This window comes from Lagenorhynchus albirostris, chromosome 10 (genome assembly GCF_949774975.1).
Source record: "Lagenorhynchus albirostris chromosome 10, mLagAlb1.1, whole genome shotgun sequence".
NCBI lineage: Eukaryota > Metazoa > Chordata > Mammalia > Artiodactyla > Delphinidae > Lagenorhynchus > Lagenorhynchus albirostris.
The window spans coordinates 36,779,888-36,804,358 of NC_083104.1; the positions used below are offsets into that span (position 1 = coordinate 36,779,888).

General features: G+C 46.9%; 1 long non-coding RNA gene and 2 other non-coding genes across 8 annotated transcripts in view; 2 read left to right on the forward strand and 1 right to left on the reverse strand.

Moving 5' to 3' along the window:
• The window catches only part of LOC132526959 (uncharacterized), a 75,583-nt gene that overhangs the window by 7,444 nt on the left and 43,668 nt on the right, over nucleotides 1-24,471 (reverse strand). The window lies entirely within an intron of this gene.
• Nucleotides 7,127-7,199, forward strand: TRNAG-GCC (transfer RNA glycine (anticodon GCC)). The gene has a single exon. It is a non-coding gene; the product is annotated as a tRNA-Gly (tRNA).
• On the forward strand, nucleotides 9,030-9,136 carry LOC132528327 (U6 spliceosomal RNA). The gene has a single exon (XR_009543199.1). It is a non-coding gene; the product is annotated as a U6 spliceosomal RNA (small nuclear RNA).

Consider the following 24,471-nt stretch of genomic DNA (forward strand, 5'->3'; position numbering starts at 1 on the left):
ATGGAGCTTCTGCTGTTCCTGCCTCCAGGCCTTTGCCCCTGCTATTTCCTCCCCTTGAATACTCTTCATCACCCACCGCTCCCTTCAAATGGCTACCTCTGCCTACTCTTTCCCTGAGCTTGGCTCAAATGCCTCCTCCTCCAGGAAGCCCTGCAAGCCTCTTCCCCCAGCTGAGGTTCTGGCACCTCCTCTGGCTCCCATGGCCCTCTGTGCAGCCCCATTCCCTGGAGGCTTTGCTTGTCAGGACGCTGGGTCCAGCTGGGCATCATCATCCCTCTGGCCACTGTCTGAGGCACCTCTGGGAACTTGCCCAGCTCTGGATGTCAGGCCTGTGTGACCTGCGCACACAGAGATGTTGCATGTGTTCCCAGAGTACACGTCCTCACGTGTCCAGGTGTTGCTGATTCTGCATCTGCCTCTGGAGATGCTGAGGAGGTGGGACTGACAGGATCTCTGGCCTCTGCAGCCCCTGTTCTCCCTGCCTCTGTGCCCACCATGGTCGCCTGCCCTCCCCTCTAGTTCCAGCCAGAGCTCCTGTTTATAAATATCTGCCACCACATTGGCTAAGTGGAGGGGTCTGGAGGCCACGCTAATTGATTAATTAAACCCTCTCGGTTAATTAGCTCCATCCCTCCAGGGAAAAAAGCCTAGAGCTGGAGCCAAAGCCTCCTCTGGGCTGGGGGAGGGTTTAATTAGCCTGGGTCAGGCTGAGCCTGATGCCAGCTGCTGGGGGCAGTGGAGAGCCGGGGAGGAGTTCTGGGCACTGGAGCCAGCGGGGCCACCTGGGGTGGGGATAAGGGGCCTCCAGCTTGGGCCTGAACCAGCCATTGATCACCCTGCCCAGCCTCCTGGCTCTTCACCTGAGCCGCAGAGGCCAGGGGCAGTTGGACCTGGAGAAGGAGGGGAGAGGTGCACCGCAGGGGGCAGGACCTGTGGGAGCAAAGGAGTGGAGGCTGACCCCCGGAAGATAAAAGGGCCTTTACTTGGTTAGCATCCCCACACGGGCTGAGGGAGACTCCAGTCTCTACAAAAGGGCCTCTCACCCTTGGCTGCTATAGCACAGTGAGGGCCTTGAATGCCAGCACAAGAGCTGAAACTTTCTCTGGATGTGGGAAGACACGGCAGGTTTGAAGCCAAGGAGGGACCTGATCAGGTTTGGGTTTTGGAAAGATCGTGGGCTGGGGTAGGGGATGGATTGCTCAGGCGAGAATGGATTAGAGGGGCAGGAAAGGGGTGGGAGCTGGCAAAGAGGGAGCTTCAGGTGTCCAGAGAGAGTGGAGGTCCATCAGGTGTGGGGACTTGTGGGGAGGTAGGTCTAGCCTGGGTGTTAACAGACTAGCTAATGCTGTGTGGCCTAGGGCCACCCAGTTCCCTTCTCTGGGCCTCTCTCCCCTAATCTGCAAGGTTCAGGGAGGGGTCCCCGAAGGCCAGAGCCTTGGGATGTGAAGTCAGGCATGTTTCCTCGCCCCAGGACAAAATACCTGCTTTCCCCCCCCCCCACCCCCGCAAGCTCTCCTGGCACCCAGGCAACCTGCCCAGCAGGGTTCACGTGCATGAAGAGCAGAGCCCAGCCCCCAACACTGTAACATCATGGTTCCAGACCAGAGGAGAGAGGGGGAGGGAGGGGAGGGAGGGGGACACCTTTGCTGGGTACCTGTGGCTCCGGATGGCCCCAGGGAGGGAGCTGGCCATGGGTAGGAGGCCGGGAGCCCAGGACACCATGACCGACACAGCAGCAGGCAGGGCTGCAGCCTTGGCAGGAAGCCGACCCTGGGCCGGTCCTCCAGCTCCCTGAGTGGCTGCCCAAGTGGGAACAATGACCCTTTCACGTCACGCCTCCTCCAGTCACAGAAACTTTGGCGCCGTGGGACAAAGGGGCCATTTCATCATTGTTGGGCTGCATCAACAGCCCGCCGGCCTGAGCCCTGTTGCCCCCACCCAGCCCAGGCCCCGGGCAGGGAGGCCGGCTGCCCAGCCCGGCCAGAGCCCAGCACTTTCTCCCGGTTCGGCCCAGCCACATCCATCCGGAGACCCTCCTCGCCTTCCTTACCTTTTGGGCTCAGCAAAAGCTGCGCCAGAGCCACGCTCTAAGGACCTACGAGGACAGCAGGCTCTGCCCCCATCCTTCCCCTCCTGAGTCCTGGTCTTCCTATCTGTGGGAAGGGGGCTGGGTGAGATGATCTGCTACCCTGACCCTGAGGGGTAAAACTTTCCGCTTCTGCTCCTGCCCTCAGCCAGCGCCCAGACCCTAGTGAGAGCACCAAAGTGGGGAGGAGCCCCTGGCCCATGGGGTGGAGAAAGCAGAGGAGGTCTCTTGGTCTGAGTCCTCACCAGGCGCCTGCTTAGCCTCTGGTTGCAGTGACCTTCTGTGGTGGGAGCTAGCTGAAGGCCACTTCTGTTCATCCTTGAGCTAGCCTCCCCCCCAAGAGCACTTGGCCAAGAGGCCAGGGGGGCCAGGGCTCTACCCAGGGCAGACTCTCCCCACACACAGCCCTGTCTTCTTTCTCCTTTTGTTAGGGACTGGGGAATTGGAGCCCTGAGCCGGCAGGCTTCCTCCCTTCTCCACTTGGCCAGCGTTTGCTGGGGCTTCCTAAGAGGGAAAGCAGTGGAGCCTTAGGGAAGAGGTCCCAGTCTGGGGATCAAGACAGAAACTGCACCTCCTACCCCCTGAGGTCAGAGCTGTCTCAGAGAGAAGCCCGAGAATCCAGACATCAGGGGCCCCAGGCACTGCCTCAGAAGCAGGGCTGTGGGACAGGGTGGTGGCCTTGTGGCGGGTGCCCACAGGCAGCCATGGTGTTGGTAACTCATCCCCCAGTGGAGTGCATGGGGGCTCTAATTGCTGGGGGCCACCAGAGGGGGGGGGAGGCAGGTAGCTCAGCCAAGGCCAGAGGGCTTGGGGGGTCACCCCTGGGGACGTCTGCGTGACATAAACCATTCAAGCAGCCAGTCTGGGACTGGAATGCCGCTTCTGCTCAAGGAGGAGATAGGCTTTACCCTGGTGGGCTCCTTCCCCAGGACCCAAGAGTGAGACAAACTGGGAGGGTGGGTTCCTGATGCTGGGGCGGGAGCAAGTCAGGGGCACGTGGGTACCACAGTTTTCCCCACTCCACAGATGAGAACCCTGAGACTCAGGGTGAAGTGACCACTCTAAGCCACATAGCAGGTGAGCAGCAGAGCCTCAGCCACTGGGGAGGAGGGAGCCGGAGGCTGGGGCTGGTCACCACAGGGGTCTGGTCTCCAGGTGACCCTACTTGGGTGCTGGGCAACAGGCTGGCTGTCGAGGGCAGATACTGTGTATATGGCCGCAGGGGACCTGCAGGGCCGGGCCTGCTCTCTGGTTCCTACAGCTGCCTGTCCGCCCAACCCTGCCCCACCGGGCCCGGCGGCACTGCACACACACTGCCCATTTGCCCTGCCTCACTTCCTCTAAGACTAAAGAATCACCCCTTCAGGGGACTGGAGCCTGGCACCCGGCAGCAGGAAATGCCTGGCCCTGCCCTCCCCAGAGCACGCCCGCCCTGTACACCACCCACCCCAGTCTAGACTCCCAGGAACATGTGGGGGTGGGGCCACTGCCCTGGGTAGAGGCTGCCAGGCTCAGCCTGGGAGTAGAGGTGGATGTTCTCCCTTCCAAACCTGGCCAAGGGCCCCTTCTGTCCCAGCTGCCCATCTTGTTGACCTCCAGTCTCAGAATCCCTGGTCCCCCAGCCCACTCAAGCCCAGGACCCTGGGAGGGGGTTAAGGGCTGAGCCCCTGCTATAACTCCAGACCGAGACCTGGGCTCTGATCACAGTTTCAACCTCCTTCAATTCCAAGGCAGCCTCTGAACTGTGTCCCTCCAGGGAACGGAGGTTGAGGCTGCCTCAAGATGCCTGAGGACAGAAGTGGGAGCCTGGCCTGATGACACTGGGGGTTCCTAGAATCCCTACATGATCCGCTGCAGCTGCCATCAGGGTAAGGCGGGGGTCGGGGGGATGGGGCTTCAGGCAACTTCTGGCTCTAGGTGGGGTCGCAGCTCCAACACAGCCCTCAGTCTCCAGGCTCTGCCCCAGGCTCAGGCCCCAGCAGTGGTCAGCACCTGCCCATGCTGGGCCTATACTAAGCTACTGAGGCTCAAGGGAGAGGCACAGCTGCCCGAGTGTTCCTCAGCAGGGCTGGGAGGCTGAGGCTCTGGATTCCGGCTCCAGCTCTGGCCCCAAAGGTCAGCGGGCCTGCAGCTAGGTTCCTACACCCTCTGGACCCCAGTCTCCCAGCTGTGCACACTGGCTGGACTCACTGAGGGCTGCTCCCAGTTCAGACACCCCGAGTTCTTGTGTAACACCTGCTAGGCCAGACATACCATGGTCTATTAGTCAACAGGATCCCAAATAGTCACCTCATCTGACTCAAGGGTTCTGGGAGGGGGCTCCACTCTGTCCTCAGCCTCTGACCTCCCATGAAGGGTCACTCTGAGGAGGACACACAATGCTCTGATAGCACCATCCCTCGGCCTCAAGACTCCTGAGAGCCTCCATGTAGGCGAAGGGCTGGTGCCCTGGGCTTGGTGAGCGGCTCTAAGCTGTGTGATCCAGGGACAGCTCTGTCCTCTCTGTGCCTCAGCTGCCACCTCTACACCATGAGTCCATTCCCTCCTTGGGGGCTGTGGCCATGATCAGAGATGTCTCATGAACCACAGCTCTGGTAACAGCTGAGCCAGGGGGGTATCACATACAGCCACGTCCCAGTGGGGTGAGTTCTGTGGCCTAGCAGAGAGTCTGGCTTTGCAGACTGGTTTGCAGTCCCACCTTCAGAAGTGACCCCTCACTTCTCTGAGCCTCACTCAGTGGGGATAATAGAGATACCTGTCTCACCAGGTGTGGAAGTGACTTGTCTGAGCCACCAGGCCCTGGGGAGAGTGGGAGCAGCAGCTGTTATTGGGTGTGCCTGCTGGGCAGGGCAGGGGGCGGGGGGAGCTCCCAGATACCCTCAGAGCCGCTGGCCCTGGGCTGGGAGTGGATTCCAAGGACCTCACCCCACTGGGGTAAGGCCCCCGGGATGCACTTTCAGGCACTGCCCAAGCAGCCACACTGCAGGGTGTGCCCCAGCCGGAGGAGGACCGAGGGGGTGGACGTGCTGCCTTGAAGGTGGGGAACACAGTCTGGTGACCCTGCAGGTGGGTGCGAGGAGCAGGGTGCTGGGCCACTCTGCCCCGGGGCTGGGTCTCAGGGGACAGAGGGCAGAGAGAGGGGAAGGGGGTGTGGGGAAGCCCTCAGGAAGGTGGTCTCAGGCCTCTTTCCTCTGACAGTACAACTCTGAATACTGCTATCTGAGCCTGAACTCTGGATTGGGGGGAGTCCTAGGGCCTCAGGCAGCGGCCAGTGGGCTCAGCCACGCTCCCCGACCAAGGAGAATTCTGCCTCCTGGGTATCTGGGGCCAGTAGTGACCCCCGCTCAAAGCTGAAGACCTCACACAAGCTCTCCAAACTCCTCTACCAGGTTCCCATTTTACTGTGAGTGTGGAAACTGAGGCCCAGGGAAGTTTAATAGCTTGGGTGTGGGGAGGGGCCGCCCACACCCCAACCCTTGCCTGGGAAGGAATGATGGAATTGGAGTGCTTCATTCTGGGATCAGGCTCAGCCTCAGGGAGGCTTCAGGACAAGGCTACCCCAAGGCCTGACTGCACCGACTCTCCCTTCTGTCCCCAGGCAGCTGCCTCCTACCTGGCCTATCATTGCCTCTTCCAGGAAGCCGCCCCTCCCCAGATTGACTTAAGTACCTTCGCTGTGCCCACTACCCCCTAACCAGTGCTCTGAGGGTTTGTCTAGCTGTGGGGCCCCCATGAGACTACAGGAGGGCAGGGCTGGCTTGCCTACCCCTTGAGTCCCCGCAGAGGGAAGGGTGAGGCCTGATGTGTGAGTCCTTCTATCTCAGGGGGATTCCAGGGGGCTTTGTCCCAGGCCGCAAGTATAACGGCTTCCAGAGTAGGGCTGGGTCACAAGTATAACTGCCTCACAACCCGCCAAGGAAGTGGACCTGGAGATGCCTTCTGAAGGCGTTTTACCTGCTTATGTTAAAAGGCCTAAAAATATGCATGACCTTCGACTCGGCAATCCTGTTCCTGGGAATTTGCCCTAAGGAAATCACCACGTGAAGGAAAGGAGAAGCAGTTAGTCTCTAATTTGCTCTGTGGTCTTAGGAGAGTTGCTTTCTGGACCTCAGTTTCCCCGACTGTACAAGGAAGGGCTGCAAACATACAGCCATCACACCTCATCTGTCCCATGTTCCACCCATGGCAGACATGGCCAGCTGATCACAGAATTCTTCAGTGGTCTAAATCCTGCGTCTTCAGGTTTCCCTGGTGGCGCAGTGGTTAAAAATCCACCTGCCAATGCAGGAGACACGGGTTCGAGCCGTGGTCCGGGAAGATCCCAAATGCCGCAGAGCAACTAAGCCCGTGCGCCACAACTACTGAGCCCGCGTGCCACAACTACTGAAGCCTGCACGCCTAGAGCCCGTGCTCCACAACAAGAGAAGCCACTGCAAGGAGAAGCCCACGCACCACAATGAAGAGCAGCCCCTGCTTACCGCAACTAGAAGAAATCCCACGTACAGCAACGAAGACCCAAAGCAGCCAAAAATTAAATCAATCAATCAATCAATCCTGTGTCTTCTAACGGGCTCCACATGACCCCTACCAATGGAGCAGAATCCCCCTCTTATTTACAGGATACTCCCTCCAGTGCCCTGTAGCTGGGGTGACCTGCGAGGTCTAGAAGCATCTGGGGGACTCAGTAGACCAGGCCTTCTCTGGGGCTAGCTCTGCAAGCTATGAGAAGAAAACTATCCTTCCGGAAGCTACCTCTCTCATGCTCAAAACTTAATTCTGCAACACCCCCTTGAGGGGGTCTATCCACTGAAGTCCCTAGCTCATCATGACATCCTAACCAAAAATGTAGGCAACTACAAACACCCCAAAGAACTCCCCATTAGGATGCATATTAGCTAACTGGGGTGAATTTAGACAGGATGGTTTAAGAAAAAAGAAATTAATTTTCTTTTGCAATACTCCATGGCCCCAGTACAAACTGGGGGATCAAGAGATCTGGCCAGAAAATGGGTCATTGAATTACCATACCATCTTAGGACTTCCCTGGTGGTCCAGCGGGGAAGACTCCGCATTGCCAATGCAGGGGGCCCGGGTTCAATCCCTGGTCAGGGAACCAGATCCCATATGCAGCAGCTAAAAGCCCACATGCCGCAACTAAAGATCCATCATGCTGCAACGAAAGATCCCGCATGCCACAACTAAAAGATCCTGAGTGCCGCAACTAATACCCAGCACAGCAAATAAATATTTAAAAAACAAAACAAAACAATACCATCTTGCAGCTGGATGTATTTTGTAAAAGGAATGGTAAATGGGGGGAAGCCCCACACATCCAAATGGTCACGACCCTATTCCAAGATCCAGATCTAAAAAACTCCTGCTGGGTGTGCCTGGCTCACACCCCTTCAAAGTGCCTTTTTCCCCCACAGGAGTTTGATGTTTTAAATGATTCCCTTATGAGTCTACCTCCTCGAGGTCCACAACCAGGAACTCCTACCCACCCCACCCCCCAGTTCTGAGAGGGGACAGTTTCCAGACCATCTGCCCCAAGCGCCCCTCCTGGGCGGTTGGAAATCCCACCACTTTATCCCTCAAGCTTTGTCCTGTCCTCCATTACTGGAGGTGAGTCCAGCCAGTACTACATGAAGCAGGGCTACCTACCAGCCTCCAAATACCAAACTCTGTCCCTTAAGGGAAGTGCCAGCTGGTGGTGGAGGAACAATCAGAGTCCACGTCCCTTTTCCTATGGCTGACCTAGCTACTTGCAAAGAGAAATTTGGACGTTTTTCCAAAGGACCCCAGTTGGTTCATAGAGGAATTCACCAAGCTGACAATGTTCTATGAACTTACTTGGGGGGACACACAGGTCCTCCTTTCTACCTGCTGCACCTTTGGAAAGCCAGATCCTTGGTGCAGCCTGGGCACATGCCAACAAACTGGCAGCCCAAAATCAAGGATATATAATCTACCTTACGGAGGGGATGCAATCCCTGACCAAGATTCCCACTGAGACTACCAACAGGGAGGTAGAGGGCTTGAACACAGGAACCACATGATAACTTGCTTCATAGAAGGGATGAAAAGGTGTGTTGTTAAGGCTGTTAGTTATGACGAAGAACAACACAGGAAGTAACGCAGGGAAAAGATGAAAATCTGGTCCTCTTCCAGGACAGTTTGGTGGAGGCCTTTAGAAAGTATACCAATATTAATCCCGACTCCCCTGAAGGGCAAGTCCTAGTAAATACCCATTTTATCACTCAATCTGCCCCAGACATTAGGAGAAAATTAGAGAAGGCAGCTATGGGACCCCAAAAATTCTCAACAAAATATTAGCAAACCGAATCCAACAACACATAAAAACGATCATACACCACGACCAAGTGGGTTCATCCCAAGTTCACAAGGATGCTTCAACATACGCAAATCAATGTAATACACCACATAAACAAACAAACAAAGACAAAAACCACATGATCATCTCAATAGATGCAGACAGAGCATTTGACAAAATTCAACATCCATTCACGATAAAAACTCTTACCATACTGCGTATAAAGGGAACACATCTCAATATAATAAAAGCTATTTATGACAAACCCACAGCCGATATAATACTAAATGGTGCAAAGCTGATAGCCTTCCTGCTAAAATCTGGAACAAGACAAGGATTCCCACTCTCACCACTTCTATTCAACAGTATTGGAAGTCCTAGCCACAGCAATCAGACAAAAAAAGAAATAAATGTACCCAATTGGGAAAGGAAGAGATAAAATTGGCATTACACGCAGATGATATGATACTATATATAGAAATCTCTAGAGACTCCACACAAAAACTACTAGAACTTATAAACGAATTCAACAAGGTAGCAGGATACAAGATTAACATTCAGAATCAGTTGCATTTCTTTATACTAACAATGAAACACTAGAAAGGGAATGTAGTGCTTGCTTCGGCAGCACATATACTAAAATTGGAACGATACAGAGAAGATTAGCATGGCCCCTGCACTAGGATGACATGTAAATTTGTGAAGTGTTCCCTTTTGTTAAGAGAAATCAAGGAAACACTCCCATTTACCACTGCAACAAAAAGAATAAAATACCTAGGAATAAACCTACCTAAGGAGACAAAAGACCTGTATGCAGAAATCTATAAGACACTGATGAAAGAAATTAAAGATGATACCAACAGATGGAGAGATATACCATGCTCTTGGATTGGAAGAATCAACATTGTGAAAATGACTATACTACCCAACGCAATCTACAGATTCAATGCAACCCCTATCAAACTACCAATGGCATTTTTCACAGAATCAGAACAAAAAAATTGCACAATTTGTATGGAGACACAAGAGACCCCAAATAGCCAAAGCAATCTTGAGAAAGAAAAACGGAGCTGGAGGAATCCCAGACTTCAGACTATACTACAAAGCTACAGTAACCAAGACAGTATGGTACTGGCACAAAAACAGAAATATAGATCAATGGAACAGGATAGAAAGCCCAGAGATAAACCCATGCACATATGGTCACCTTATCTTTGATAAAGGAAGTAAGAGAGAAAAGACAGCCTCTTTAATAAGTGGTGCTGGGAAAACTGGACAGCTACATGTAAAAGAATGAAATTAGAACACTTCTTAACACCATACACAAAAATAAACTCAAAATGGATTAAAGACCTAAATGTTAGGCCAGACACTATAAAACTCTTAGAGGAAAACATAGGCAGAACACTCTATGACACGAATCACAGCAAGATCCTTTTTGACTCACCTCTTAAAGAAATGGAAATAAAAACAAAAATAAACAAATGGGACCTAATTAAACTTCAAAGCTTTTGCACAGCAAAGGAAACCATAAATAAGATGAAAAGACAACCCTCAGAATGGGAGAAAGTATTTGCAAACGAAGCAATTGACAAAGGATTAATCTCCAAAATACACAAGTATCTCATGCAGTTCAATATCAAAAAAACAAACAACCCAATCCAAAAATGGGCAGAAGACCTAAATAGACATTTCTCCAAAGAAGATATACAGATTGCCAACAAACACATGAAAGGATGCTCAATATCACTAATCATTAGAGAAATGCAAATCAAAACTACAATGAGGTATCACCTCACAACGGTCAGAATGGCCATCATCAAGAAATCTGCAAACAATAAATGCTGGTGACGGTGTGGAGAACAGGGAACCCTCTTGCATTGTTGGTGGGAATGTAAATTGATACAGCCACTATGGAGAACAGTATGGAGGTTCCTTAAAAAACTAAAAATAGGGCTTCCCTAGTGGCGCAGTGGTTGAGAGTCCGCCTGCCGATGCAGGGGACACGGGTTCCTGCCCTGGTCTGGGAAGATCCCACATGCCGTGGAGCGGCTGGGCCCGTGAGCCATGGCCACTGAGCCTGCGTGTCCAGAGCCTGTGCTCTGCAATGGGAGAGGCCACAACAGTGAAAGGCCCGCATACCGCGAAAAAACAAAACAAAACAAAAAAAACTAAAAATAGAACTACCATACGACCCAGCAATCCCACTACTGGGCATATACCCTGAGAAAACCATAATTCAAAAAGAGTTATGTACACAATGTTCATTGCAGCACTATTTACAATAACCAGGACATGGAAGCAACCTAAGTGTCCATCGACAGATGAATGGATAAAGAAGATGTGGCACATATATATAATGGAATATTACTCAGCCATAAAAAGAAACGAAATTGAGTTATTTGTAGTGAGGTGGATGGACCTAGAGTCTGTCATACAGAGTGAAGTAAGTCAGAAAGAGAAAAACAAACACTGTATGCTAATACATATATATTGAATCCAAAAAAAAAAGGTTCTGAAGGACCTAGGGGCAGGACAGGAATAAAGATGCAGATGTAGAGAATGGACTTGAGGACACGGGGAGAGGGAAGGGTAAGGTGGGATGAAGTGAGAGAGTAACATTGACATATATACACTACCAAATGTAAAATAGATAGCTAATGGGAAGCAGCTGCATAGCACAGGGAGATCAGCTTGGTGCTTTGCAACCACCTAGAGGGGTGGGATAAGGAGGGAGGGAGGGAGACGCAAAAGGGAGGGGATATGGGGATATCCGTATGCATATAGCTGATTCACTTTGTTATGAAGCAGAAACTAAGGCACCATTGTAAAGCAATTATACTATAATAAAGATGTTAAAAAAAAAAGGGAATGTACAAAAACAGTACCTTTTAAAATTGTGCCCCCCAAAATAAAATACCTAGGAATAAACCTGACCAAGGAAGTGAAAGACTTATACACTGAGAACTATAAAACATTAATAAAGGAAATTAAACAGGATTCAAAGAAATGGAAAGATATCCCATGCTCTTGGATTGGAAGATTTAATATTGTTAAATGGCCATACTACCCAAAGCAATCTACAGATTAAATGTGATCCCTACCAAATTACCCATGACATTTTTCACAAAACTTGAACAAATAATCCAAAAATCTATATAGAGCCATAAAAGACCCAGAATTGCCGCAGCAATCCTGAAGAAGAAGAAGAAAAAAAAGGAGGCATAACTCTCCCAGACTTCAGATAATAGTATAAAGGTACAGTAATCAAAACAATGTGGTATTGGCACAAAAACAGACATATGGATCAATGGAACAGAACAGAGAGCCCAGAGATAAACCCATGCACCTCCAGTCAATTACTCTTCAACAAAGGAGGCAAGAATATACAATGGGAAAAAGACAGTCTCTTCAGCAAGTGGTGCTGGGAAAGTTGGACAGCTGCATGTAAATCAATGAAGTTAGAACACACCCTCATACCATACACAAAAATAAATTCAAAATGGCTTAAAGACTTAAACATAAGACATGACACCATAAAACTCCTAGAAGAGAACATAGGCAAAACATTCTCTGACATACATTGTACCAATGTTTTCCTAGGTCAGTCTCCCAAGGCAATAGAAATAAAAACAAAAATAAACAAATGGGACCTAGTCAAACTTACAAGCTTTTGCACAGCGAAGGAAACCAACAAAACAAAACAAACAGAAGAAAAAAAAAAGAAAAAACAACCTATGGAATCGGAGAAAATATTTGCAAACGATGTGAACAACAAGGGCTTAATTTCCAAAATATATCAGCAGCTCATACAACTCAACAACAACAACAACAAAAACAAACAACCCAATCAAAAAATGGGCAGAAGACCTAAATAGACATTTCTCCAAAGATGAAATACAGGTGGCCAATAGGCACATGAAAAGATGCTCAACATCACTAGTTATTAGAGAAATGCAAATCAAAACTATGAGGTACCACCTCACACCGGTCAGAATGGCAATCATTAAGAAGTCTACAGGGGGGACTTTCCTGGTGGGGCAGTGGTTAAGAATCGGCCTGCCGAGTCCGCCTGCCGATACAGGGGACACAGGTTTGTGCCCCGGTCCGGGAGGATCCCACATGCCATGGAGCGGCTGGGCCCGTGAGCCATGGCCGCTGAGCCTGTGCGTCCAGAGCCTGTGCTCCGCAACGGGAGAGGCCACAGCAGTGAGAGGCCCAAGTACCACAAAAAAAAAAAAAAAAAGAATCGCCCTGCCGATGCAGGGCACACAGGTTCGAGCCCTGGTCCCGGAAGATCCCACATGCTGCGGAGCAACTAAGCCTGTGCGCCACAACTACTGAGCCTGCGCTCTAGAGCCCACGAGCCACTACTACTGAGCCCATGCACCACGACGACTGAGGTCCGCGCGCCTGGAGCCCATACTCTGCAACAGGAGAGGCCACCACAGTGAGAAGTGCACACACTGCAATGAAGAGTAGAGAAAGCCCGTGCATAGCAATGAAGACCCAACACACCAAAAATAAATAAATAAATGATTAATTAATTTAAAAAAAAAGTCTACAGGGGACTTCCCTGATGGTCCAGTGGTTAAGAATCTGCCTTCCAGGGGCTTCCCTGGTGGCGAAGTGGTTGCGAGTCCACCTGCCGATGCAGGGGACATGGGTTCGTGCCCCGGTCCGGGAAGATCCCACATGCCGTGGAGCGGCTGGGCCCGTGAGCCATGGCTGCTGAGCCTGCGCGTCCGGAGCCTGTGCTCCACAACGGGAGAGGCCAAAGCAGTGAGAGGCCCGCGTACCGCCAAAAAAAAAAAAAACAACTGCCTTCTAGTGCAGGGGATGCGGGTTCGATCCCTGGTCGGGGAACTAAAATCCCACATGCCATGGAGCAACTAAGCCTGCGTGCCGCAACTACTGAACCCGCACACCACAACTAGAGAAGCCCATGTGCTGCAATGAAGAGCCCACACGCCACAATGAAAGATCCCACATTCCACAACGAAGATCCCATGTGCTGCAGCTAAGACTTGAAGCAACCAAAATAAATTTTTTAAAAAATGGATAACATGGGTACCTCTGATTAAAAAAAGAAAAAGTCTACAAAGGTGATTTCCCTGGTTGTCCAGTGGCTAGGACTCCATGCTCCCAGTGTGGGGGGCCTGGGTTCAATCCCTGGTCGGGGAACTAGATCCCACATTCCACAACTGGGAGTTTGCCTGCTGCACCTAAAGATCCTGCATGCCGCAACTGAGACCTGGCGTTGCCAAATAAATAAATAAACACTTTTTAAAAGTCTACAAATAACAAATGTTGGAGAAGGTGTGGAGAAAAGGGAACCCTCCTACACTGTTGTTGGGAATGTAAGTTGGTGCAGCCACTGTGGAAAACAGTACGGAGATTCCTCAGAAAATTAAAAATAGGGATTTCCCTGGTGGTCCAGTGATTAGGACTCCCCACTTCCACTGCAGGGGGCAAAAAAACCCCTAAAAATAGAATTACCGTATGATCCAGCAATCCCACTTCTGGGCGTATATCCAGATAAAACTATAATTCAAAAAGATACATACATGCCTGTGTTCATAGCAGCACTATTCACAATAGCCAAGACATGGAAACAACCTAAATGGCCATCAACAGATGAATGGATAAAGAAGATGTGGTACATATACAAAATGGAATACTACTCAGACATAAAAAAGAATGAAATAATGCCATTTGCAGCAACATGGATGCAACTACAGATTATCATACTAAGTGATATAGGTCAGAAAGAGAAAGACAAATACCATATGATAACACTTATATGTGGAATCTAAAATATGACAAAAGATTGGATCAAGATGGCGGAGGAGTAGGATGTGGAGCTCACCTTCTCCCACAGAGACATCAAAAATATATCTACATGTGGAACGATTCTCACAGAACATGTACTGAACGCTGGCAGAAGACCTAAGGGCAAGAAAATCTCTATGTAACTGGGTAGGGCAAAAGAAAAAAAAATGAGAGAAAGAAAGGAATTGGGACAGGTCCTGCATCCCTGGGAGGGAGCTGTGACAGAAGAAAGGTTTCCACACACTGGGAAGTCTACTCCCCAGCCTCAGACGCTTGCATTGTGGTGGTCAGGGGCTGCGTGCTGAGGCTCAGACTTCCAAGGTCAGACCCCGGGGACAGGGCTGGGGTTGGCTGTGCAGAGACAGCCTCAGGGGACTAGGGTGTGGTCACCACAACTGAGGGAGTATGGGAAGAAGCCTGGGCCCACCAGAGAGGGAAGGTGCTATTGTTGGGAGGTGCACGAGAAGAGGGGCGGGACTGCCATAGGAGCTTCTTTCTCCGTGCGTGCTCTCAGGCAGCAGAACACCACCTACACATGCTCCAGGGGTGGGTGTAAGCGTCCACTGCCGTCTCGAACTCCAGAGGCAGGTGCAGACTGCTCCTGCTGCCGAGGGTCCAGGAACCGGGCACCAACAGCTGCCCCTGCCTTCCAGGAGCGTGTTCAGGCCACACACCTGCACACCCACTACCAAGGGGATAACAGCCAGCACATACCTAGGAAAGAGACGGCAGGCATCCAAACCAACAACAGCCCTCGGGCCAAAAAGATATTAAACCCACACATTCTACACAGGGATGCTCCTGCATAAAATAGCCCTCCAAGACTACAGTAGATAATTGTTTCTCCTAAACTCACAGAGTAAGAGAAATATAAGCAAAATGAAGAAGCAAATGAACCACCCCCAGTTAAAAGACCAAGAGAATTCCCCTGAAGGAACAATGAAACAGACCTCTTCAGTCTAATAGACACCAAGTTCAAAAAGGAGGTAATGAAAATACTGAAGGAATTAAGAAAGGCTATTGATAGAAATGCAGATTACTGTAAAAAGGGACTAGAAACTATAAGGAGGAACCAAGAAAAATGGGAAAATTCATTTGCCTTTAACTAGGAGAAAGCTGAGTTAAAGGCAATGAATAGCAGAATGAATAATGCAGAAGAAAGAATAAATGACCTGGAAGATAGAATAATGGAAATTACCTAATCAAAACAGCAGACAGAAAGCCAAATCAAAAAAATGAAAGCAATATAAGAGACCTATGGGATAATATAAAGCATGCCAATCTATGCATGACAGGGATTCCAGAAGAAGAGAGAGAAAAGGGGATTGAAAATGTATTTGAAGAAGTTATGGCTGAAAACTTCCCAAACCTAAAGGACACAGATATCTAGATACAGGAAGAACAGAGGGTCCCAAACAAGATGAACCCAAACAGACCTATACCAAGACATATGATAATAAAAATGGCAAAAGTTAAAGAGAGGATTCTAAAGGCAGCAAGAGAAAAACAAAGAGTTAATTACAAGGGAACCCCCATAAGGCTCTCAGCTGATTTCTCTATACAAACACTGCAGGAGTGGCAAAATATATTCAAAGTCTTGAAAGGGAAAAATGTGGAACCTGGAATATTCTACCCATTTAGAATAGGAGGAGAAATAAAGAATTTCTCAGAAAAGCAAAAAGTAAAAGAATACAGCAATACTAGACCTTTCTTAAAAGAAATATTGAAAGGTCTTCTCTACATAGAGAAGCAGGAAAATATAGGAAGAAGGAAATCATAATCGGAAAATAAATCACTTAAATTAGCCAGTACATAGATCAAAAAGAAAAAAAAAAACCTATTTGTGAAAGTGATGATAAACACAAAGAATAGCAAAAGGATAAACATGAAGATGTAAAAAAGGACATCTAAATCATAAAATTTTGGGAAGGAGAGTAAGAAAATGCAGATTTCTTTTTTTTTAATGTGTTTGAGCCTATATGACTCGGTCTAAAGCAAGCAGATATAGGAAGGGACTAACATACCTGAAAAACAGGGAAACCACAAATCAAAAACATACAATAGATTCACAAAAACCAAAAAGAAGAGAACACAAGCATAGAATAAAAGGAAATCATCAAACCACAAAAAGAAAAAGAATGGGGCTTCCCTGGTGGCGCAATGGTTGAGAGTCCGCCTGTCAATGCAAGGAACACGGGTTCATGTCCGGGACATGGGTTTGTGCCCCGGTCCGGTCTGGGAAGATCCCACATGCCGCGGAGCAGCTGGGCCCGTGAGCCATGGCCGCTGAGCCTGCACGTCCGGAGCCTGTGCTCCACAACGGGAGAGGCCACAACAGTGAGAGGCGTACCACAAAAAAAAAAAAAGAAAAGAAAAGAAAAAGAAAAAGAAAGGAACAACCCAGAAACAGAATCAAATGGAAAACAAGGTTTAAAATGGCAATAAATACATAGGTATCAATAATTACCTTAAAGGTCAATGGACTGAATGCTCCCATCAAAAGACATAGAGTGTCAGACTGGATAAAAAAACAAGAGCCTACAATATGCTACCTACAAGAGACCCACCTTAGGGCAAAGGACACACATAGACTGAAAGTGAGGGGATGGAAAAAGATACTTCATGCAAACGGAAATGACAAGAAAGCGGGAGTTGCAATACTCATATCAGATAAAACAGACTTTAAAGCAAAGGCTATAAAGAATGATAAAGAAGGACACTATATAATGAAAAAAGGATTAATACGAGAAAAGGATTTTACTCTCATCAACATATATGCACCTAATATAGGAGCACCTGAACACATAAAACAAATACTAACAGACATAAAAGGAGAAATCAATGGGGATACAATAATAGTAGGAGACTAACATCCCACTCACATTAATGGGCAGATCTTCTAGACAGAAAATAAAAAGGCAACAGAGATCCTAAATAATACAATAGAACAATTAGAATTAATTGATATTTTCAGGACATTACATCCAAAAAAAACCAAAAACGGAAACAGAATACACATTCTTTTCAAGTGCACACGGAACATTCTCTAGGATTGACCACATACTGGGGCATAAAATTAACCTCAACAAATTTAAAAGTATAGAAATTATTTCAAGCATCTTCCCTGATCACAAAGGCATGAAACTAGAAATCAACCACAGGAAAAGAAATGAGAAAAAAATGATTACATGTAGACTAAACAACATGCTACTACAAACCAATGGGTCAACGAGGAAATAAAAAAGGAAATTAAAAATACCTTGAGACAAATGACAATGAAAACACAACCATACAGCGACTTCCCTGGTGGTCCAGTGGTTAAGACTTCGCCTTCCAATGCAAGGGGTGCAGGTTTGATCCCTGGTTGAGGAGCTAATACCCCACATGCCTCATAGCCAAAAAACCAAAACATAAAAGAAGTGGGCTTCCCTGGTGGTGCAGTGGTTGAGAGTCCGCCTGCCAATGCAGGGGATACGGGTTCGTGCCCTGGTCCGGGAAGATCCCACATGCGGCGGAGCGGCTGGGCCCGTGAGCCGTGGCTGCTGAGCGTGCACGTCTGGAGCCTGTGCTCCGCAATGGGAGAGGCCACAGCAGTGAGAGGCCCGTGTACTAGTTTAAAAAAAAAAAAAAAAAAGAAGCAATACTGTAACAAATTCAATAAAGACTTTAAATAAGGTCCACATTAAAAATAATCTTAAAAAACCCCCACAACCATACAAAATCTATGCAATGCAGCAAAAGCAGTTCTTAGAGGGAAGTTCATAGTGATACAGGCCTTCCTCAAAAAAAACCCCAAGAAACAAGAAAAATGTCAAATAAACAACCTATCACCTAAAAGAATTAGAAAAAGAAGAAACAAAACCTAAAGTCAGCAGAAGGAAGGAAATAATAAAGATCAGGGAGGAAATAAATAAAACAGAGATTAAAAAACAGTAGAGGGCTTCCCTGGTGGCGCAGTGGTTGAGAGTCCGCCTGCCGATGCAGGGGACACGGGTTCGTGCCCCGGTCCGGGAAGATCCCGCATGCCGCGGAGCAGCTGGGCCCGTGAGCCATGGCTGCTGAGCCTGCGCGTCCGGAGCCTGTGCTCCGCAACGGGAGAGGACACAACAGTGAGAGGCACGCGTACCGCAAAAAAAAAAAAAAAAAAAACAGAAAAAGGTCAGTAAAACCAAGAGCTGCTTCTTTGAAAGGGTAAACAAAATTGACAAACCTCTGGCCAGGCTCATGAATAAGAAAAGAGAGAGAACCCAAGTAAACAAAATAAGAAACAAAAAGAGAAACCTCAACCGATACCACAGAAATACAAAAAAACCTAAGAGAGGGGCTTCCTTGGTGGTGCAGTGGTTAAGAACCTATCTGCCAATGCAGGGGACATGGGTTTTGCCCAAGTCCGGAAAGATCCCACATGCCACAGAGCCACTAAGCCCGTGTACCACAACTACTGAGCCTGTGCTCTAGAGCCCGTGAGCCACAACTACTGAGCCTGCATGCCACAACTACTGAAGCCCGTGTGCCTAGAGCCTGTGCTCCGCAACAAGAGAAGCCACTGCAATGAGAAGCCTGCGCACCACAACAAAGAGCAACCCCTGCTCACCACTAGAAGAAAGCCCATGCACAGCAACGCAGCCAAAAATAAAAGAAAGAAAACATTAAAAAGAACTAACCTCATTTCCATAAAGACAAGCAAAAAAACTTACCTTAAAAAAAGATCCATGAGAATACTATGAACAATTTTATGTGCCAACAAATTTGACAACTTAGAAGAAATTGACAACTTTCTAGAAACATACAGCCAACCAAACCTGAATCAAGAATAGATAATTTGAACAGACCAATCATTAGAAATGAAATAGAATCTGTAGTTAAAAAAAAAAACAATTCCCTACAAACAAAAGTCCAGGACCAGATGGCTTCACAAGTGAATTCTACCAAACATACAAAGAAGAACTTATACTGATCCTTCTCAAACTCTTCCAAAAGACTGAAGAGGAGGGAACACTCCCCAAGACATTCTATGAAGGCACTATCACCCTGATACCAAAACCAGACAAAGACACCACCAAAAAAGAAAATTACAGGCCAAATCTTTGATGACTATAGATGCAAAAGTTCTCAACAAAATATCAGCAAACTGAATCCAACAACACATAATAAAGATCATACACCATGACCAGGTGGGATTCATCCCAAGTTTACAAGGATAGTTCAACATACACAAATCAATCAATGTAATATACCACATTAACAACAGAAAAGTAAAAAACCACATGATCATCTCAATAGATGCAGAAAAAGCATCTGACAAAATTCAACATTCATTCATGATAAAAACTCTTACCAAAGTGGGTATAGAGGGAACACATCTCAACATAATAAAAGCCATTTCTGACAAACCCACAGCCAAAATAATAGTCAATGGTGAAAAGCTGAAAGCCTTCCCACTAAAATCTGGAACAAGACAAGGATGTCCAGGACTTTCCTGGTGGCACAGTGGTTAAGACTCTGCACTCCCAATGCAGGGGGCCCAGGTTCGATCCCTGGTCTGGGAACTAGATCTCACATGCATGCCACAACTAAGAGTTCACATGCCACAACTAAGGAACTGGTGAGCCGCAACTAAGGAGCTGGCAAGCCACAACTAAGGAGCCCACCTGCTGCAACTAAGGAGCCTGTGAGCTGCAACTAAGACCTGGTGCCACAAAATAAATAAATGAATAAATATTAAAAAAAAAAAGACAAGGATGTCCACTCTCACCACTTCTATTCAACATAGTGTTGGAAGCCCTAGCCACAGCAATCAGACAAGAAAAAGAAATAAAAGGTAACCAAATTGGAAAGGAAGAGGTAAAATTGTCACTAGATGCAGATAACATGATACTATATATAGAAAATCCTAAGAATTCCAAACTAAAACTACTAGACCTAATAAATGAATTCAGCAAAGTAGCAAGATACAAGATTAACATTCAGAAATTGGTTGCATTTCTTTACATTAACAATGAAATATCAGACAGGGAATGTAAAAACCAATATCTTTTAAAATTGCACCATGGGGCTTCCCTGGTGGCGCAGTGGTTGAGAGTCCGCCTGCCGATGCAGGGGACACGGGTTCGTACCCCAGTCCGGGAAGATCCCACATGCTGCAGAGTGGCTGGGCCCATGAGCCATGACCGCTGAGCTTGTGCGTCTGGAGCCTGTGCTCCACAACAGGAGAGGCCACAACAGTGAGAGGCCTGCATACCGCAAAAAACAAAACAAAACAAAAACCTAGCATAAAATTGCACCATGGACAGCTACATGTAAAACAATGAAATTAGAACACTCCCTAAAACCATACACAAAAAAACCCTCAAAATGGATTAAAGACCTAAATGTAAGGCCAGATATTATAAAACTCATAGAGAATATAGGCAGAACACTCTTTGACATAAATCACAGCAAGATTTTTTTTGACCCACCTCCTACAGTAATGGAAATAAAAATAAACAAATGGGACCTAATTAAACTTAAAAGCTTTTGCACAGCAAAGGAAACCATAAACGAGACAAAAAGACAACCCTCAGAATGGGAGAAAATATTTGCAGACAAACCAACTGACAAAGAATCAATCTCCAAAACATACAAACAGCTCATGCAGCTCAGTATCAAACAACCCAATCAATGGGCAGAATACCTAAACAGACATTCTCCAAAGAAGACATACAGATGGCTAACAAACACATGAAAAGATGCTCAACATCACTAATTATTAGAGAAATGCAAATCAAAACTTCAATGAGGTATCACCTCACACTGGTCAGAATGGCCATCATCGAGAAATCTACAAACAATAAATGCTGGAGAGGGTGTGGAGAAGAGGGAACCCTCTTACACTGTTGGTGGGAATGTAAATTGATACAGCCACAATGGAGGACAGTATGGAGGTTCCTTAAAAAACTAAAAATAGGACTACCATATGACCCAGCAATCCCACTCCTGGGCATATACCCAGAGAAAACCATAATTCAAAAAGACACATGTGCCCCAATGTTCACTGCAGCACTATTTACAATACCCAGGACATGGAAACAACCTAAATGTCCATTAAGAGAGGAATGGATAAAGAAGATATGATACATATATACAATGGAATATTACTCAGACATAAAAAGAAACGAAATTGTGTCATTTGCAGAGACATGGGTGGACCTAGAGACTGTCATACAGAGTGAAGTAAGTCAGAAAGAGAAAAACAAATATCGTATATTAACGCATATATGTGGAATCTAGAAAAATGGTATAGATGATCTTATTTGCAAAGCAGAAATAGAGACACAGACGCCTCTACATCTGGATACAAATGTATGGATACCAAGGGGGCAGGGGTGGTGGTGGGATTAATTGGGAGATTGGGATTGACATATGTACACTACTATGTATAAAGTAGATAACTAATGAGAACCTACTGTATAGCACAAGGAACTCTACTCGGTGCTCTGTGGTGACCTAAATGGCAAGGAAAAACAAAAAAGAGGGGATATATGTATACGTATGGCTGATTCACTTTGCTGTACAGCATAAACTGACACAGCAGTGTAAAGCAACTATACTCCAATAAAAAATAAAAATAAAATTGCACCAAAAAAGGAAAAACAAACCTAGGAATAATCTGACCCAGGAGATGAAAAACTTATATGCTGAGAACTATAAAACATTAATAAAGGAAATTAAAGAGGATTCAAAGAAATGGAAAGATATCCCATGCTCTTGGATTGGAAGATTTAATATTGTTAAATGGCAATACTAACCAAAGCAATCTACAGATTGAATGTGATCCCTATCAAATTACCCATGACATTTTTCACAGAACTAGAACAAATAATCCAAAAATTTACATGGAACCATAAAAGACCTAAAATTGCCACAGCAATCCTGAGGAAAAAAAACCAAATCCTGAGGGAAAAAAAAACCAGACTTCAGACGATACTACAAAACTACAGTAATCAAAACAGTGTGTTTTTAAAATTTATTTTATTATTTTTTGGCTGTGTTGAGTCTTTGTTGCTGCATGCGGGCTTTTCTCTGGTTGCGGTGAGTGGGGGTTACTCTTCGTTGTGGTGCGCAGGCTTCTCATTGTGGTGGCTTCTCTTGTTGGGAGCACAGGCTCTAGGTGCGCGGGTTTCAGTAGCTGTGGCACACAGGCTCTGCAGTTGTGGCTCACGGGCTATAGAGTGCAGGCTCAGTAGTCATGGCACATGGGCTTAGTTGCTCCGCGGCACGTGGGACCTTCCCGGACCAGGGCTCCAACCAGTGTCCCCTGCATTGGCAGGCGGATTCTTAACCACTGCACCACCAGGGAAGCCCCAACAGTGTGGTATTGGTACAAAAACAGACATACAGATCAATAGAACAGAATAGAGAGCCCAGAAATAAACCCACACACCTATGGTCAATTAATCTTCAACAAAGGAGGCAAGAATATACAATGGAAAAGAGTCTCTTCAGCTGGTGGTGCTGGGAAAGTCAGACAGCCACATGTAAATCAATGAAGTTAGAACACACTCTCATACCATGCACAAAAATAAACTCAAGGGCTTCCCTGGTGGCGCAGTGGTTGAGAGTCCGCCTGCCGATGCAGTGGACGCGGGTTCGTGCCCCGGTCCGGGAAGATCCCACATGCCGCGGAGCGGCTGGGCCCGTGAGCCATGGCCGCTGAGCCTGCGCGTCCGGAGCCTGTGCTCCGCAACATGAGAGGCCCCAACAGTGAGAGGCCCGTGTACAGCAAAAAAAAAATAATAATAAATAAAATAAAATAAAATAAAATAAACTCAAAATGGCTTAAAGACTTAGACATAAGACATGACACCACAAAACTCCTAGAAGAGAGCAGAGGCAAAACATTCTCTGACATAAATCTTACCAATGTTCTCTTAGGTCAGTCTCCCAAGGCAATAAAAATAAAAACAAAAAAATAAAAAAAAATAAAAAAATAAAAACAAATGGGACCTAATCAAACTTACAAGCTTTTGCACAGCAAAGGAAGCCATAGATAAAACGAAAAGACAACCTATGGAATGGAAGAAAATATTTGCAAATGATATGACGGACAAGGGCTTAATTTCCAAAATATATCAGCAGCTCATACAACTCAACAACAACAACAAAACAGAAAACAAACAACCTAATCAAAAAATTAGCAGAAGACCGGGTTTCCCTGGTGGCGCAATGATTAAGAATCCACCTGACAATGCAGGGGACACGGGTTTGAGTCCTGGTCTGGGAAGATCCCACATGCCGTGGAGCAACTAAGTCCGTGTGCCACAACTACTGAGCCTGCACTCTAGAGCCTGTGAGCCACAACTACTGATCCTGCATGCCACAACTACTGAAGCCCACGTGCCTAGAGCCCGTGCTCTGCAACAAGAGAAGCCACCGCAATGAGAAGCCCGCACACTGCAACAAAGAGTAGCCCCCACTCGCCACAACTAGAGAAAGCCTGTGGGCAGCAAAGAAGATCCAACACAGCCAAAAATAAAAAATAAATAATTTTTAAAAAATGAGAAGAGCTAAATAGATATTTCTCCAAAGACAAAATACAGGTGGCCAATAGGCACATGAAAAGATGTTCAACATCACTAATTATTAGAGAAATGTGAATCAAAACTACAATTAGTTACCACCTCACACTGGTCAGAATGGCCATCATTAAAAAGTCTACAAGTAACAAATGCTGGAGAGGGTGTGGAGAAAAGGGCACCCTCCTACACTGTTGGTGGGAATGTAAGTTGGTGCAGCTCCTATGGAAAACAGTACAGAGGTTCCTAAGAAAACTAAAAATAGAATTACCATATGATCCAGCAATCCCACTCCTGGGTATACATCCAGACAAAACTAGAATTCAAAAAGATACAAGCACCCCTATTTTCATAGCAGCACTGTTCACAATAGCCAAGACATGGAAACATAAATGGCCATCAACAGATGAATGGATAAAGAAGATGTGGTACATATACACAATGGAATACTATTCAGACATAAAAAAGAATGAAATAATGCCATGTGCAGCAACATGGACACAACTAGAGATCATACTAAGTAAGTCAGAAAGAGAAAGACAAGTACCATATGATATCACTTATATGTCGAATCTAAAATATGGCACAAATGAACCTATCTATAAAAGAGAAACAGACTCACAGACATAGAGATCAGAGTTGTGGTTGCCAAGGGGCAGAGGATGGAA